Raw genomic sequence first — 17,536 nt, forward strand, 5'->3', positions numbered from 1 at the left:
TTCATATTAGATCTATTGATATCAATTCGGCTTATCCGTTTTGTCAAGATGGTCTTGAATCTCATTTGCCTATGTTCTTTGGTTGTGAATTTTCTTTTGTTGTTATCTCCAAACAACTGCATGTGCTGGATTGCTTCCTCCTTAGGCCCATCCTGTAGCAGACGTTTGATTTCATAAATGGTTTTCAAGATTTTTCATGTTGTGATAAAAAGTTTTGTTTTCTTGTTAGTTGTTGCTCGGTTTACTATTTATGCAAGGAAAGGAACTCTCGTCGATTCGATAATGTTTGGAATAGTCCTTCCAGGATCTGTTTTATCCTTCGACAAACTATCCTCCTCAAGGCGAGGAGATGGAAACATTTTGATGATCTCAAAGCCCGTTTTGCTGTGCTCAATTGAAACTTTACTATGGCTGTTCGGTTGGATGTTTTTGTGGGCAATGATGTCAGTATTGCAACATTTTGCCTCCTTGGATGGCAGTGGCCTGCATCTTGACGCCTCTGTGATCTCTTTGTGATTCTTCCTCTTCAACCAGGGGGAGTCCGTCTCTCTTGGTAATACCCTGAGCCTGGTTTTGGTTCTCCCAACCACTTGGGCTAGCCTTTTTGTTTAGCCGAATTTGTAATATTTTTGTTTCTTTTGCTTCCATTTTGGAAGGTTTTCTTTTCCTTTCTTATAGGTTTCTCTTTTACTCACATGTAACTATTTTTCATTAATGAAATTAGGGCTCATTGCCCTCTAATTTTCCAAAAAAAAAAATAGAGGTGTTGCGGGCTAGAATATACGCGGCGATAGAGTTGTAATTTTACGTCTTAGCGTTGCTCAGATATCCAGCTTACACACAGAGAACACAAGCTTTTTTACGTGGAAAACTCTTGAAAGGGGAAAAACCACGGGGCCTAGCCCAGTTGAAAATGATTCCACTAAAATTTGTGTTGGTTATAGTGGGCTGACTCGCCTCCAAGGGCGATCATATTACAAGTAACAATTATACGATAGAAATTCGGGTGTCAAGTGTGGTCTTAGCTTTGTACGAAATCCAACATGCATATGTATAAAAGAGTAGGGATGTAGCGTTCATAAGAAACATCAATATCTTTACATGAGAAACCCTGAAAAAAAAAAAAGAAAAACCATAGAATTTAGTATTGAACTATTGATGGTTGAGTACAAATGAGGCCCTTCATTGGGGGGAAGGCTTTATGTAGCAAATACATATTAAATGGAGCTCGTTCTATTGTAGTTGCTCTTAAAAAAGTGTTAACATGTCTGTTTGGTTGGTAGGACTCGCCGACAGGCGACTATGTTCGGAGGGACTGTAGTTGGCAGATGACAGAGATCGAAAAGACAATAATTGGCGGACAACGGAGGTTGGAAGGACCATATTTAGATGATCGTGGTTGGAAAGACTGTAATCGACTGATGTTGGTCGGAAGGACCGTAGTCGGATGACGGTGGTAGGAAGGATCGTAGTTAGTAGACGATGGAGGTCGAAAGGACCGTAATTAGGCAATGGTGGTCGAAAAGACCGTAGTCGGGCGATGGTGATTGGAAGCACCGTAGTCAAGCGAAGATGGCGGGAAGGATCATAGTCGGCGGACGACATAGGTTGAAATGACAGTAGTTGGGCGATGGTGGTTGGAATACCGTAGTCAGCCGACGATAATTGGAAGGGTCGTAGTCAGGTAGTCTGGCAACAATGATGCATATAAATTCTCTTATTTCCTTTAATTATCATTCAATAATGATTGGTATTATTAAGAACTGGAATGTTAATACTACCCAAACTGAACAAAATTAAACAAATTACTAATTTTAGCTTAAGAATTTTTCTTGTTAGGATAGCCCAAAGAAAAAGTTCGCTTCCCGCTCCCTCACCCTCCCCTTTCTAAAATTAATGCTATTTTTACGATAAAACAAGTATTTTCAACCCAAAATACCAGAATCAGAAGCTAATCCTATGTAATCTTAACCTACAAATTGAATAGCCATTTTAATGAATACACTCAAATTTATAGCGAATACAATTCACTAAAATTACAGGCTTTCCGAGAAAAAAAAATTGTAATCTAATATGCTGACTTGCATTTATTCATCATATATAAACTTATCACAGAATCCACAATTGTTACCTCCTCTGCAAACAAAACAGAGCAGGGGTATTATAGCTAGTCAAGGGCATCTCCGATTGAAAATCCCATTTTTCACTCTGAAATATAGCGAAACTAAAAAAATGACATATTTTATCTCCAATCGAACACCATTTTGTGTGCTTCTATGAAGGTAACCGTCTTCTCCTCTTTCAGGCATTTCTTCGGCAAATTCGGTTGAGACAGAAAACTAGCCTAGGTTAACAGTGCGACGCCAGTTAACCCTCCACCGATTAGTGATTTTTTTGCCGTTCGAATGAAACAAAGCCTTACAATCGTTTGGAGTTCAGCTGGAGACATCCTTACAAGCAGCTCAATAAACCAGATAAGTACATGAAAACAATCAGAATACACATTCATGGTTGAAGAAGCAACATAAAAAGAATATCAAAGAAACCAAGAATGGATGAATCATCGGAGCGCAAATATAGCTAATTTGGTTTGTAGTAGGCATAAATACCATAAAATGTCTGTGCAGAAGTGAGCAGAAGCAAAACAACAGCAACAACTAAGGAGATGATAGCCTAGGGATTGTTAAAATACTTATGACTCAAGCTGGCTCTCCAAGCATTCCACCTATGGTTATAGTAGCAATTCATCTGCTCTGATAACTCCGACAAGTAACAATCATTAATGTCGAATACTACCTCCTGGCAAAGCCGGTTGAACAAATCGGCCACCTCCACGTCATTCCCGAGCCAACGAATGACTTTTCCTATGTATACCCATCCACTCCCACCACTGTTTCCACCTTATTAATGCAGTCTCCATATATGATATGCCTTGATTGTATGTTGCCATTTCTGACTGCAAATCTTTCAAATTCTTTGCAGCTATCAATAATTATCATGGTTGTACCGTTCAGTGTGCATATTGTTCTAGTAATTTATTTATTATTACTCTATTTTATTATGATTATTAATATATAATTCGTTCTTGTATATTGGTAGTACCACCCATACCACCCACGATCATTTTGTTACCATACCCACCCTTATGCCATTGGTATGGGTTTCTTGTGTGGTGTTATCTTGTGGTGTATTTTGTGGTATGGTATCCTAATGCAGGCTCGGCAGTGCTTTTTGAGGTAGGACTACCGGAAGTCGGCTTCAACATAGGCCAGAGCGCCGACGGGGCCCTGGCGGCTGTGTAGAGAGATGTGAAGGTGCAGAGGATAAAAAAGTTTGGGGGCAGCAGGCGGTTTCTGATAGGGGGAGTAAAGTGTAGCAATTTTGAGAGCGACTTTAGCCTTCTGCTGGCTCTTTGGTGGCTTGTGCTGGTGGGAGCGGGTTCGAATTCGGGGTCAGATTTGGACAGGTTGAGGGGAATGGAGCTGGCGGTTGGCTCCAGCTGGTTTTGGGGGAGGTTGGTCTCAACGGTTTCCTTAAGCTTCAGGGTGATGAGGTACCAGCTCAGGAGCTCCTTGTTGAAGACGGCGACCATCTCTTCTCTGGCCGACGAGTATTTTGTCCATGTGTAGCCGAGAATATCTGCACGTTCCTTCAAAAAAAAAAAAATCCGCCCTTTATTCTTAAATGGCCTTGCTGAGGATATCAGGAAAAAAAATTATTTGCATTGGGAGTTGAATAAATAAAATAATAATAAGAATGTCACAATTATGAAGAAGCTCGGAAGCATCGAGGCTTATAAATCTTGATTCATCAGCAGCCATTTGGTCCATGCTTGAAATCACTTTTAAGCTACCAATAGATTCAAGTTCATTTAACTTAAAAATGTCCTACACAATATATCATTCAAGAATATGACTATGACCCAATATCCATCTGAAGTCAAGATTCTTGTTTATCAAATAGCGGTAGTTGAATCAGTCGTTGACAATGAGGATATAATCTTATATATCCTCAATGGATTACCTTTTTCGTATAAATCGTTCAAGACCTCCATTCGTACCATGCTCAGCCCGATTAGTCTCGATCATATGTACCCACATCTACTCAGCGAGGAAATAATTCTCGCTTCAGATGCTGCAAGAAACAATTCAGTCAATGATCCAAATTTTTCCCTATACACCTCTCGTTGATGAGGACGACGAACCCGAGGAAAATCCACGTCTTCTTCTGGACATTCAATCAAACAACCCCCACAACAGCTAGTTTCTTAATTTAGGAGCTACATCTCATCTCACGAATTCGCTCGACAATTTATCCATCTCAACAACATACCAAGGATCAGATAGCATAGTCATCGGAGATGGAAGATCTATCAACATTGCGAACTCAAAGGTTGGATTATTACCGACCCCATCTCATAAGCTCAAATTGTCGCAAATATTACACAGCCCTGCTTTGCATTAAAATTTACTTTCTATTTCTAAATTAACCAAAGATATTGATATTTCGATTACTTTTAATTCTTCGGGTTTCATGTTGAAGGATCTGAAGACGCAACAAGTGCTTCTTCAAGGACCATGCCATGATGGGTTGTATCCTATTCAAGCTTCGCCGTCATTCACTCCATCAAGGGCTCTATCGGTCACCAAGCACGACTCTTCTCTTTGGCATCACATGCTCGGTCATCCCCACGAGAGGTTGCTTCAAATCATTTCAAGATGTAACTCACATCTTAATATACATAAAAATACTTCTTCTTGTTCTTCTTATAAAGAATCAAAAAGTCACAAACTAGTTTTTGAATCATCTACTAACCGTCAAAACACTATTATTGAGCTAATTCATTCGAACATTTGGGGTCTGGCACCTGTTGTCATCGCTCAGGGATATCGTTATTATGTTTTATTTATTGACGATTTTTTACGGTTTTCTTGGATATTTCCCATGAGATATAAATCTGATGTTTTCGATTTTTTTACTGTTTTTAAGCAACAAGTTGAAAAGTATACATCTCATTCTATTAAAATGCTTAGGACCGATGGTGGCACTGAGTACACAAATCAGCGGTTTAAAACCTATAGTCAAACTAATGGCATAACCCATCATATTTCTTTCCCTTACACGCTTGAACAAAACGATGTTGCTGAATGCAAGCATCATCACATTATAGAGACATCTAGAACCCTCCACACTGCTTCTGTTCCCTATCTTCACTACCCGGAAGTTGTATTAACTTCCGTTTATTTAATCAATCGAATGCCATCTATACACAATCACAATGTCTCTCCTTTTGAAATTTTTCATAACATCAAACCTCAATATGGGCTTCCTCAATATGGGCTTCTTCGCACCTTCGGCTGCGAATGCTTTCCTCTTCTTCCCTCTCATAACCGTCATAAATTTCAACCGAAATCCAAATTTTGTGTGTTTCTCGGCTACTCAGATATGTATAAGGGCTACAAGTGCTTCGACACTACCACTAATAAAATTCATATTTCAAGACACTACTTTCAATGAATACTCTTTTCCGTTCAAACTAATTCCCACATCATCCACGGAAATCTCATTTGATACTTTACCCTTTCTTCTTCAACCCACCTCAATTTCTGTCCATTCTCAAAATACTAATCAGCACAATATTAGTTCTTTAAATTCATCTTCTGCTGATTCAAATCAACAGCCATCTCATTCTCACTCTCAAAGCATATCGGTTGAACCTTCCATCACCATCCCTTCTATGTCTCACCACCACATGGTCACCCGGAACAAAAACGTGCTCTCTTAAACCTCGCATTTGCTTAAATCATTTGCATACTAACACTGCGATAGATTCTACCAAGGTTCCTAATACTTATTCGGAGGTAATTAAGCAGTCGGAGTGGAGAAATGCTATGGCCATGGAATTTTTAGCTTTACAAAAGCAAGGTATATGGAGTTTGGTTAGGCCACCTCCAAATTCATCCATACTTGGCTGCAAATGGACCCACCGAATCAAACTTCATGAAAACGTTACTATTGCTAAACACAAAGCTCGATTAGTCGCTCATGGCAACAATAAGAATACATATTGGACTACACTGAAACCTTTAGTCCCGTTGCAAAACTACCAACAATACGTATCATGCTCACTGTTGCTCTCCATCATGATTGGCAAGTCCACCAGTTAGAAGTTGCAAATGCCTTCTTGCACAGTCATCTCTCTGAAACTGTTTACATGGTGCAACCAAAAGGATTTTAAGATTCAACTCATCCCAAATATGTATGTCGTCTTCACAAAACAATATACGGTTTGAAGCAAGCACCAAGACATTGGTATAATACTTCCACATCATATCTTATATCAATCGGATTCTTTCACAGCAATGCAAATCCGTCACTGCTAATCCTTCGTCAAAATGATAGTCAAATTTATCTTCTAATGTATGTCGATGACATTCTGATAACGGGAAACAACAAAGATGAGATATCAACGGTCATAACAAAACTCAGCAGTCAATTCAGCATGAAACATCTGGAAATGTTCACGATTTTTTAGGGATCAAGATCAATTATAACAACCAAGCTTATTTTCTCTCTCAAAAGAAATACGCAGCATCGATATTATAACAAGCTCAGCTAATTGACTACAATCATCTAGCCAATCCAACCTGGAAAAAGTTATCGTCCACATTTCCGGAAGATCCAATTCTATCCGACCTGAAACTATACAGACGATTGATAGGATCACAACAATATCTTACACTAACGCGTCCATATATAGCCTACAATGTCAATCAGCTTTCTAAACATATGCATCAACCTCTTCCTCAACACATCTATCTTCTCAAACATCTACTTCGTTATATCAAAGATAGTTTAGATTATGGTATTCCTATCACCAAGTCTAATCTTGTTCTTCAATCTTTTTTTATGCAGATTGGGCTGACGATCCAGTCTCTCGAAGATCAACATCCGGCTATTGCTCTTTCTTTGGGGATTCTATCATATCTTGGACTATCAAAAAACAACATACGGTAGCAAGATCTTCTACAAAATCAGAATACAGGGCATTGGCGACGCTGACCTCCGACATAATCTGGCTTCGTCGTCTCCTTCTAGATTTCGGCATACCTCAAGATCAACCCACCAATATGTATTGTGATAACACATCCGCAATTGCTTTAGCTAACAATCCGGTGTTTCACGCTAGAACAAAGCACATCGAGATTGATCAAAAATTTATCATGGAGCACATCCAAAACAACAACATTTGTCTTCTCCCAATTAACATCATAGATCAAATAGGTGACATATTCACAAAGGCTCTTTCAACACCCTGGTTCATCACTCTACGTAACAAACTGACTGTCAATCCACATTCATGAATTTGCAGGGGCGTATTAGATCACAAAAACAATTAATCTAATTGCATTATATTATCTACGTGGCAATAGGCTATTAGTTTCTGTGTATTTTTATTTCCTATATATAGATAGGTCCTATACCCTTCTATGTATCAATTTACACTTTATTTCTTATTTCTCCATTTCGTATCATCTTCTCCTATCTTCTCTCAGTTATTGCGATTCTTCAATTATTAATTTTTTAACTAAAATTTGTACTAAAATATGTGCAAAAAAGTTACTATTTTAAAAATCAATAAAAAAAATCATGTCAAATCTAGCACGTGAGAAATTAGGAGTTTAATTGGACTAAATTATTGCCATCTTAATTTAATTTTTCTCAGCTTTTAATTAAAAAAAAAAAAGATGCGTCTTGAGATTTAAAGATTTGTGATACTAAATTGTTATGCTAGTTCCTATGAAGACAATTTTTTTTTTTAAAAAAAAATGTATTAAACTAATCTTAAAAAAAAAAAAAAAAGAGTTGATACATCTTAAAAAAATTCATTTGAATGCTACAAATCTCAATATATTGTTTACGCAACAAAACTTTCATAATTAAATTTAATTTTTTTTAACTTTGATTTCAACTAATATAAACTTAATTTGATTATCTTGAAAAGACGAACCCAACAACATCAAAATGCTAAATGAGTGATCTATGATGAAAAGAGTCAAAACAAATTTATCTGCTCCAAAAATGTTATTAATAGACTATCATTCCCTACATGAATGGATCTAGACACGAGTTTTGAGAGAGAGCTTAGAGATTTGAATAATTGTAGAGCTCTAAATGACATTCGATAGCAACAATCATTACTTGCCACCACAATTGCAAGATTGTCATTGTCTAACAACCATCTTTCGAATACTGTCTTCCGATCATTGTCTTTCTACTGTCATCTTCTAACCAACATCGCCCAATCATCATAATTATCATAATCCATTCAATGTTATTTAATTATTATCATACAACAATCATCATAAATCATCATTATTTGATTGTTGACACCATGCCATTATCATTCAATACAATGATTATATGTTCAACATTCTCACTAATACTCATAAAAATGAAACTTGCAAGACACCTTGCCATTATCATCATCTCAAATTATTTAGTCCGCAAAAATTAATGCTAAGATATCTTCCAATGAGAGCTAGCTTTGAATCACTTAATGACAATGATAAATGGCTATCCAAACAGAGGTAGAGAGATACATTGCCCATATCATTCGGGACTTATTCAATATGACATCAAACTTACATCATTAAATAAAAGTGGAACAGACGATAAAAGTCTTAAATATAAGCCATCAGAGAGCAAAAGTAGTTATTTTGGCTTGTAATAGGGATAAACAGTATAGACCGTATGTGCAGCGATTAGCAAAAGCAGGACAACAACAGCAATCAAAGAGATGAAAGCCAATGGATTACTAAAATACTTATGGTTAAAGCTGGCTCTCCAAGTATTCCATTTATTGTTATAGTAGCGCACCTGCTCTAATAGCTCCGACAAGTAGCAATCATGGCGGTCGAACATCACCTCCTGGCAAAGCCGGTTAAACATAACGGCCACCTCCCCATCGCTGCCGAGCCAATGCTCGATAATTTCATTGGCATGTAAATATCTGACATCCACATCCGAGTTGATGAGGTTGTCCATAAAGGTAAGGTATGAGGTTATGTGGTTGTCGCACTCCAAATGACACTGCTCGAACACTATGAGATTAAGGAAGAGTGATTTGGTCCCGTCGTGGATAAGAAGACAGGGGATATACAGAACGCCGTCCTTGAACTCAATGTCCCAAAATCGGACGCCTGTCCGGCGACGGAATTTGATGCCGGCGTCGCGGAGATCAACAACGCGGTGAATGAGTTGCCAACGCCGCTTGTTAGTGATTGGAAGCCACCAAGCGTCGGAGAAGGGCGTTGGGCAAGCGGCGGCAAAGGGGCGTGCGGATTGCTTGCCACGACAGGTCAGCCGTGGAATAGAAGCTGGCGTGGGGCACGGGAGGAGGTTATGGCGGAAGACGTCGATGCAATGTAGGGCTCCGCCGCTGTCGACTTCGTAGAGAGGACCAGAAGACGCGGTGGGACGGAGGAGCTCGTCGGTGGGCATAAGGGGGTTGAAGAAGCGGAGCGAGAGGGGAGCAACGAGGTATGAGCCAGATGGCTCGTATCCGAGTTGGAGGGTAAGGATCCAGTCGAGGACGAAGAGAGGGAGCTGATTCTCGAGCATGATCATGTTGCGCTGGAGTGAGTGCATGATGCCGCGGACGGCGAAGACGGGGTCATTAGGGGAGTAGCCGAGACCTCGGAATCCCTCGCGGGCAACGCCACGGAAGAGCTCGAGGGCGAATATGGAGTCGAGGACGAGGGATTCAACGAAGGCGTCAGAGGACATGGAGATGGGAGCCTCGTAGCAGGAGCGGGCACGGTCTTCAAGGAAGCGGGCGGCGTCGAGGTAAAGGCGGACATCGCGGCCAGTTCGGTCGAGAGCGTGGTAAAGGGAGCGCCATTTGTGGATCCATGGTGCGAAAGCGGCAGCGTCAGCGGTGGTAGGGGCCGAGGGCGATAATCTTAGGGGTGTAAGCGATCTGATCAACGTCACAGAGGCATTTGGGACGCGATAGATGGATAGGGTCTCCCAGGGGGAGGAAGCCTCGCCTTGTCGGGCCTGGTTGATCTTTTCGATGATCGACATGATCCTTGGGGAGTCAAACGGCGGCGGCAGCGGCAGCAGCAACGGCTGAGACGTGAGAATGAGCGCGGGATTGTACAAGCCGAGGGGAATAGGTTTGGCTATTGGCTTTGCCTAGGGTATGCAGAGATTAGCCTCGATGGTTTACTTGAGCTTGAGGGTGATGAGGTACAAGATAATCAGCTGCTGGTCTAAGAGGGCTACCATCTCTTCACTGGATACCGAGTACGTGAGGAAGAAGAAAAACTTTAATGGATGCCGAGTACCTTATTCCTGCTAGCAAAAAGAATATGCTGCCTCTCAGTACGTGCTACTTAAAATCATCCCCCATGGATCAAACGAAATAAAATAGATTAACTAAAGAACATTTAGCTACGAACTTACTAAACGAAATTAGGGATGCAACTGAGTCAAATTGGCTCGTGAGTCAACTCGGACTCGATTAATTTATAGGCTTGACGAGTCGAGCTTATCGAGCTCACGAGTCGAGCTCGAACACGATTTCGAGCTCAACAGCTAAACGATCTAGAGTTCGAACACAGTCCGCTGGGAAAATGAAAACACGGGGCAATCGCCTGCAAGAAGATGAGTTCTGAGCATAGGGTTTGAGCTTGAGACCAACGTGTAAGATTGGGACTAGCTTTGAGTGAGATTAGCAGTGAAGTGCCGTCAGATGTCTGATTGCCGGTGGAATCGGCTCCTTCGTCTTGCTTGGAAAGGCGGGACAGGAAGAGGAGCGTTTAGTCTGAGATTTGTCACGGTGAAGTACTGTCAGATGTCTTGTTTACAGGAAGATTCGAACGACGTAAACGCTGCCACTTGCCGCAGACAAACGTGGATGACGCAGACGTGGGTGCGGATGACCCAGGCAAACGACACAGGCGGCGTTGATGACTCAGGAGGGTTGACGCGGCGCAGGAGGCTGCCGCAGACGTGGACGACACAGACGCTGGGCTGGTTAACAAGCTCAAATTCGAGCTTGGTTTTTTCAGTTGAGCTTGGCTCGATCACACCCTGATTCGAGTTTGACTCGACTCGTTTGCACCCCAAAACAAAATTAACGTAGCATATGTAAAAGAAAAAAACCAGCAAACATCGTGAATTTCACTGATGTGTAAATAATGAAGATTAGTAATTTAGTATGAAATACCATAGACTTTAAATCTTTAATTCAAGCGGTGCATCTTATATTATGAGCACCTAAAGGAACATCTTACCTTACTGCACGTTTTACTCTTTTATATTTGCTTTCCACTTTCCTATTTGCTTTTTCTGTTATAACACTAAACTTTAAACCTTTTGCTACGCATCATGTACGTATCTTTATACTGAATAAATATTCTTAGGAAGATGAGGGGAAGAGAATGAAAAACTACACGTTTGCATTCTGAAAACTTGTGTTACTGTTTGAAGCTCAGTTTGAAAAACTACCCTATTTCTTGCATCTCCTTTTACCACTTACTACCACCTTAAATTAGCATCAGAGCTTGAAGCTCAGTAAGAATAGCCGATTACAATAACAGGCGGCTGTCAACCACGGTCGCATCCTATTTTCTCTTTTTGTATCTAGAAAATTGTATGGAAGAAATCTTTAAAATATGAAATATTTTTTTATAGTTGTTAGCTTAATTTTTATTATAGAAATCTCTAGATTGTATTTCTAGAACGATCTTTGTATAAGTATTAAAAGACCTTTGATCTTATCATTTTGATGTAAGAGAGGAAGAAATATAATAAAAGTTCATCTTCTTTTGTCATATCCACTTCCACTCTTATAAATAGTTTATATCTAACAAGTGATATCATAGTCAAATTCGATGGCAAATAATATGAATCTACAAGTGCCTCGTCTCATAAAGGAGAATTGGAGTCTTCAAAATAATGCATTATTTGATTCACAAGATATTTGGGAGATATTTGAAAAAGACTATATCTAGCATCAAGATGAAGCATCATTATCAACAACAGAAAGGGAACTATTGAAAGAAAGTAGAAAGAATAATAAGAAAGCGCTCTTTTTCATTTATCAAACATTAGATGAAGCAAACTTTGAGAAAGTGGCCAGTGCATCTACCTCTAAGCAAGTATGGAAGATTCTTCAAGTTGCATATAAATGCATAGATAAGATAAAAAAATATTCAACTTTAAACTCTCCGTGTTAAATTTGAGAGACTTCAAATGAAGGAAGCATAAAATGTGGAGGATCATTTCACAAGAGTCTTAACTATCGTCAATCAACTATGAAGGTATGGAGAAAAAATTAAAGATATTCAAGTGATAGAAAAAAATTCCACGTTCAGTAAATAATAAATTTGAGCATAATGTTGTAGCTATTTAGTAAGCTAAAGATTTAGAGACAATGATAGTTGATGAACTAATGGGCTCTTTAATGATTTATGAGCAAAGAAAAAATAAGAAAAAAAAAGATACTATTGAGAAAGTTCTCCAATCAAAGTCTCATTAAAAGGTGCCAAAGATGACACAAAAATGGAGATAATTCAAATGCTCGAGACATTTATGGACAAGGTTGTGGTCTAGGTCGAGGTCGTGATCGTGGCTTTGGAAGAGGCCGAGGACGTGGTGGATATCAAAATAATAATGAAGAAAGTCGATACAAAAAAAAATGAAGAGTGGAAGAAAGAGCCAAAATATCAAAGGTACAACAAATGTCAGTTTCGTTGTTATATTTGCAAGAAATTTGATCGTTATGCTTCTGAATATTATCATAATCAAGAGAGAAAGCTAACCTTATTAAAGAAAAGGAAGATGATCCAGTTTATTATTAGCATTGAAAGAAGAAGATGGAAAAAAATGGTATTTAAATATTGGAGCAAGTAATCATATGTGCAGGGATAAAAACATATTCATAGAAATGGAGAGTCAAATTTATTTTGGCATCTCTTCAAAAATTCCTGTAAAAGGAAAAGATAAAATTCTTATTTTTCTTAAACATAAAACGGCGGCCTTGCGATGACCTGGTTAGGAGAGTAGAGGTATTAGATTTGACTTTTGTTAAGAAAGGTAGGGGTATACCTAAAAAGACCTGGTTAGAAAATATTAGGAATGACCTTTCTTTATTAGATTTAAACGAGAATTTGACTTTTAATAGGACACAATGGAGAAAAAGGATTCATGTAGCCGACCCCACGTTAGTGGGATAAAGGCTTGATGTTGTTGTTGTTGTTGTATGGAATTCATCAATTTACTTTTGATGTTTATTATGTGGTGGATATGAAAAGTAATATTTGAAGCTTAGGGCAATTACTCTAGAAAAGATTTAACCTTCATATGAAGGATAAAAAAGTCACTATTAAAACTAATTCAAATGAAATAATTTTTTAAGTGGGGATGAAAAATAATAGGATGTTTATTCTTAATATAAAAATGGAGTAATGAAATATTTAAAGATGTGTCAAAGATCAATCATGGCTTTGACATATGAGGCTTGGGCGTTTAAATTTTGGAGATCTAAATATATTTTGAGAAAATGAATAGTACATGAGTTACCAAATATCAATCATTCAAATCAAATTTATAAAGATTGTGTATTTGGAAAACAACTTAGAAAGAGTTTTCCAAATAAAGCAAGCTTTAGAGCAAAGAAGCCTCTTCAATTAATCCACATTGATGTATACAGACCCATTGCTCTAGCATCTTTTGGTAAGCATTGATATTTCTTAACTTTATTGATGATTATTCAAGAAAACATGAGTTTATTTTTTGAAAGAGAAATCAAAAGCTTTCATTATGTTTAAAAAATTCAAAGCACGTACAGAGAAAGAAAGTGAGTTTTCAATAAAATACATTAGATCAGATCGAGGAGGCAAATTCATGTCCAAAGCATTTACATAATATTGTGAATAACATGACATTCGACATCAATTAACAACACATTTTTCACCCCAACAAAATGGAGTAGTGGAAAGAAAAAATTGCACTATTCTTAATATGGTACGAAGCATGATCAAAATCAAGAATATGACTAAAGAATTTTGGGCTGAGGTAGTGTCATGTGATGTCTATACACTCAATCGATGCTCAATCTCAAGCTTACAGGATATGACACCACAAGAAGTATAGACAGGAAGAAAGTCAAAAATATCTCATTTGAATGTGTTTGGGAGCATTGCATATGTACATATTCCTGAATAAAGAATGACTAAGTTGGATGATAGAAGTTCTAAACTCATCCTCATCGGGTATCAATATGAATCTTATAAACTATTTGATCTTAAAACTTCAAAAATAATTTGTAGTAGAGATGTAGAGTTCAATGAAGGAGCATGAGATTGATAAAATAAAGATACTCAAAAGGAAGAACAAGTACCTGGGGAACTACAAGATGAAGAACAATTGTTTCAAATTTACAAGATTTACATTCTCCAAATACTTAACAAGATATTCAAAAGTGAAGGAAGACAAGAAATTTAAGAGAGCTTTATGAGGTAACTAATAAGCTTCATTTTATTTGCTTACTTGCAAATAATTAACCATTGAAATTTGAAGAAGTCATAAAAGATGAAAGATGGAGATGTGCTATGGATGAAGAGATCAAATCTCTAATAAAGAATGCAACATGGGAGCTCACAAAACCAAAAGAACATAAAGCTATTTTGGTTTATAATGGGTATATAAAATGAAGAAAAATATAAAAGGTGAATTAGAAAAGTAAAAGACATGATTAGTAGCAAAATGATACAAGCAAAAAGAAGCCATCAACTACAATGAGATATTTGCTCCCGTTATTCGTATGGAAACTATTCGCTTAATTATTTCTCTTGCTTCATAAAATAATTGGTCTATTCATCAAATGGATGTTAAATATGTATTTTTAAATGGAGTCATTGAAATGGCAGCTGCGAGATTCTGGTCGATGAACGTCTAGTGGTTGATGGTGGGGTTAGGTCATGAGGTACCATCCTGTTGAAGGGTTAGACGAGAGGGGATAGTTGCAATGTTGTCAAGGAAGGAAGCAAAGTTGTTGGCACTAAACAACCTTAGAATATGAGATCTCCATGTTGGGTAGTTTTCGTTTGACAAGGAGATGGGCATGATGTTCTTGATGTTGGAGATGAGAAACTTGCAAGAGGAAGGGATATGAGTGTTTTCAAAAAGGGTATTAGTATATGTCTCACTAGTGTGAGATGAGGGAGACGACGCCATTTGAGGGATTGGGGCTGTGAGCCGATGGACTCTGATACCATGTAAACAGAGCAGCCTTAGAGCATTGATGTTGTATAAGCATTAAAACAAAAAATAAACTATGCAGAGGTAAGCAGAGAAGGAGTAAAGGCTGTACCATCCGGATCCATTTTTGTGTAAAAGTATTTTCATACATACAATAATTAGCATTGTGTGTATATTTATATGTGAGTGTGGTGTTGATTTACATGTGTATGGATGAGATTGCTCTGATTTGTTGTAATCCTACGGTTCTTATTTTTTCTGTTTGAGTGGTGTCTGCTCCACTTGTCTGTTGGCAGGCGGCTGTGCTTTGCATGTGTGTAGAGTGGATGGTGTTTTTGAAGTACCTTTTTGGAAAAAGAAAAACTTTCAAGGATGCCGAATACTTTGTTCCCGATGGTAAGAAGAATAAGCTCCTCCCAGTACATGCTTTCCCGACTTAAAATCATCTCATAAGGGGTCAAACGAAATAAAGCAGATTAGTTAAAGAAATTAAGCTATGAACTTACTGAACGAAATTAACGTAACATCTATATAAAAGAAAATAATTTAGCAACGGAAAGATAGCATTGTGAATTCCTCTTCTTCACTGATAGAATTTTATTCGAGTTTATTAAGCTTATGAAGAAGTGGGATGGAGATTTACATAAATAATGAAGATTTATTGTTGTGTTCTGGAATATTCGCGGTGGTACCGTGGTAGATAAATATAAAGAAAGTGTGCTAGTTTTGTACGAAGATCTAACATGCATACAAATAAAAAAGTAGGGGTGTAGTGTTCATAAGAGACACCAAGATTTTTACGTGAAAAGTCCTGAAAAAGATAAAAACCATGAGATCTGACCTAATTTGATTAAATCCACTAATATTGATGGTTGAGTGCAAATGAGGCCCTTCATTGGGGGAAAGAATTTATGTAACAAATACGTACTATATAGAGCTCGTTACATTGTAGTTGTTCTTAAAAGTGTGTTGACATGTCTGTTTGGTTGGTAGGACCATAGCCGACAGGCAACGGTAGTCTGTGGGACTGTAGTTGGCAGGCGACAGAGGTGGGAGAGACAATAATTGGCAGATGACAGAGGTCGGAAGGACCATAGTCAGACGATCATGATCGGAAAGACTGTAATCGAGCGACATCAATCGAAAGGACTATAGCGGGCATAGTCGGACGAAAATGGTCGGAAGGACCACAGTCGGCGGGCGACAGAGGTTGAAAGGACCGCAGTTGGGCAATGGCAGTCGGAAAGGCTATAATCAGATGATGGTGATTGAAAGGACCGTAGTCATGCGAAGATGGTCAGAAGGACTATAGTTGGCGGGCGACAAAGGTCAAAAAGACCGTAGTTGGGCGAAGGTGATTGGAAGACCTTAGTCGGACGACAATGATTGGAAGGGCCGTAATCAGGGGACAGTGAAGCATATAAATTCTCCTATTTCCTTTAAGTATCATTCAATAATGATTGGTACTTTATGTAACAAATACATACTATATAGAGCTCGTTACATTGTAGTTGTTCTTAAAAGTGTGTTGACATGTGTGTTTAGTTGGTAGGACCATAGCCGACAGGCAACGATAGTCTATGGGACTGTAGTTGGCAGGTGACAGAGGTGGGAGAGACAATAATTGGCAGATGACAGAGGTCGGAAGGACCATAGTCAGACGATCATGATAGGAAAGACTGTAATCGAGCGACATCAATCGAAATGACTATAGCGGGCATAGTCGGACGAAAATGATCGGAAGGACCACAGTCGGCGGGCGGCAGAGGTTGAAAGGACCGCAGTTGGGCAATGGCAGTCGGAAAGGCTATAACAGATGATGGTGATTGAAAGGACCGTAGTCATGCGAAGATGGTCAGAAGGACTATAGTTGGCGGGCGACAAAGGTCAAAAAGACCGTAGTTGGGCGAAGGTGATTGGAAGACCTTAGTCGGACGACAGTGATTGGAAGGGCCGTAATCAGGGGACAGTGAAGCATATAAATTCTCCTATTTCCTTTAAGTATCATTCAATAATGATTGGTATTATTAACAACTGCAATGTTAATACTACCCAAACAGAACAAAATTAAACAAAATACTAATTTTAGCTCAAGAATTTTTCTTGTCAGCATGGCCCAAAGAAAAAAGTTCGCTTCCCGCCCCCTCACCCTCCCCCTTTCTAAAATTAACGTTATTTCTACAATAAAACAAGCATTTTCAACCCAAAATACCAGAAAAAGAAGCTAATCCTATGTAATCTGAACCTACTAATTGAATAGCTA

At 38.6% G+C, this 17,536-nt stretch overlaps 1 pseudogene; it reads right to left on the reverse strand.

Annotated features, from left to right (window-relative positions):
- Positions 1 to 229: 229 nt before the first annotated feature.
- Positions 230 to 13,087, reverse strand: LOC110111225 (annotated as a pseudogene).
- Between the last annotated feature and the right edge of the window lie 4,449 nt (positions 13,088 to 17,536).

The sequence above is a fragment of the Dendrobium catenatum genome, unplaced genomic scaffold (assembly GCF_001605985.2).
Source record: "Dendrobium catenatum unplaced genomic scaffold, ASM160598v2 fragScaff_scaffold_1090, whole genome shotgun sequence".
Classification (NCBI taxonomy): domain Eukaryota; kingdom Viridiplantae; phylum Streptophyta; class Magnoliopsida; order Asparagales; family Orchidaceae; genus Dendrobium; species Dendrobium catenatum.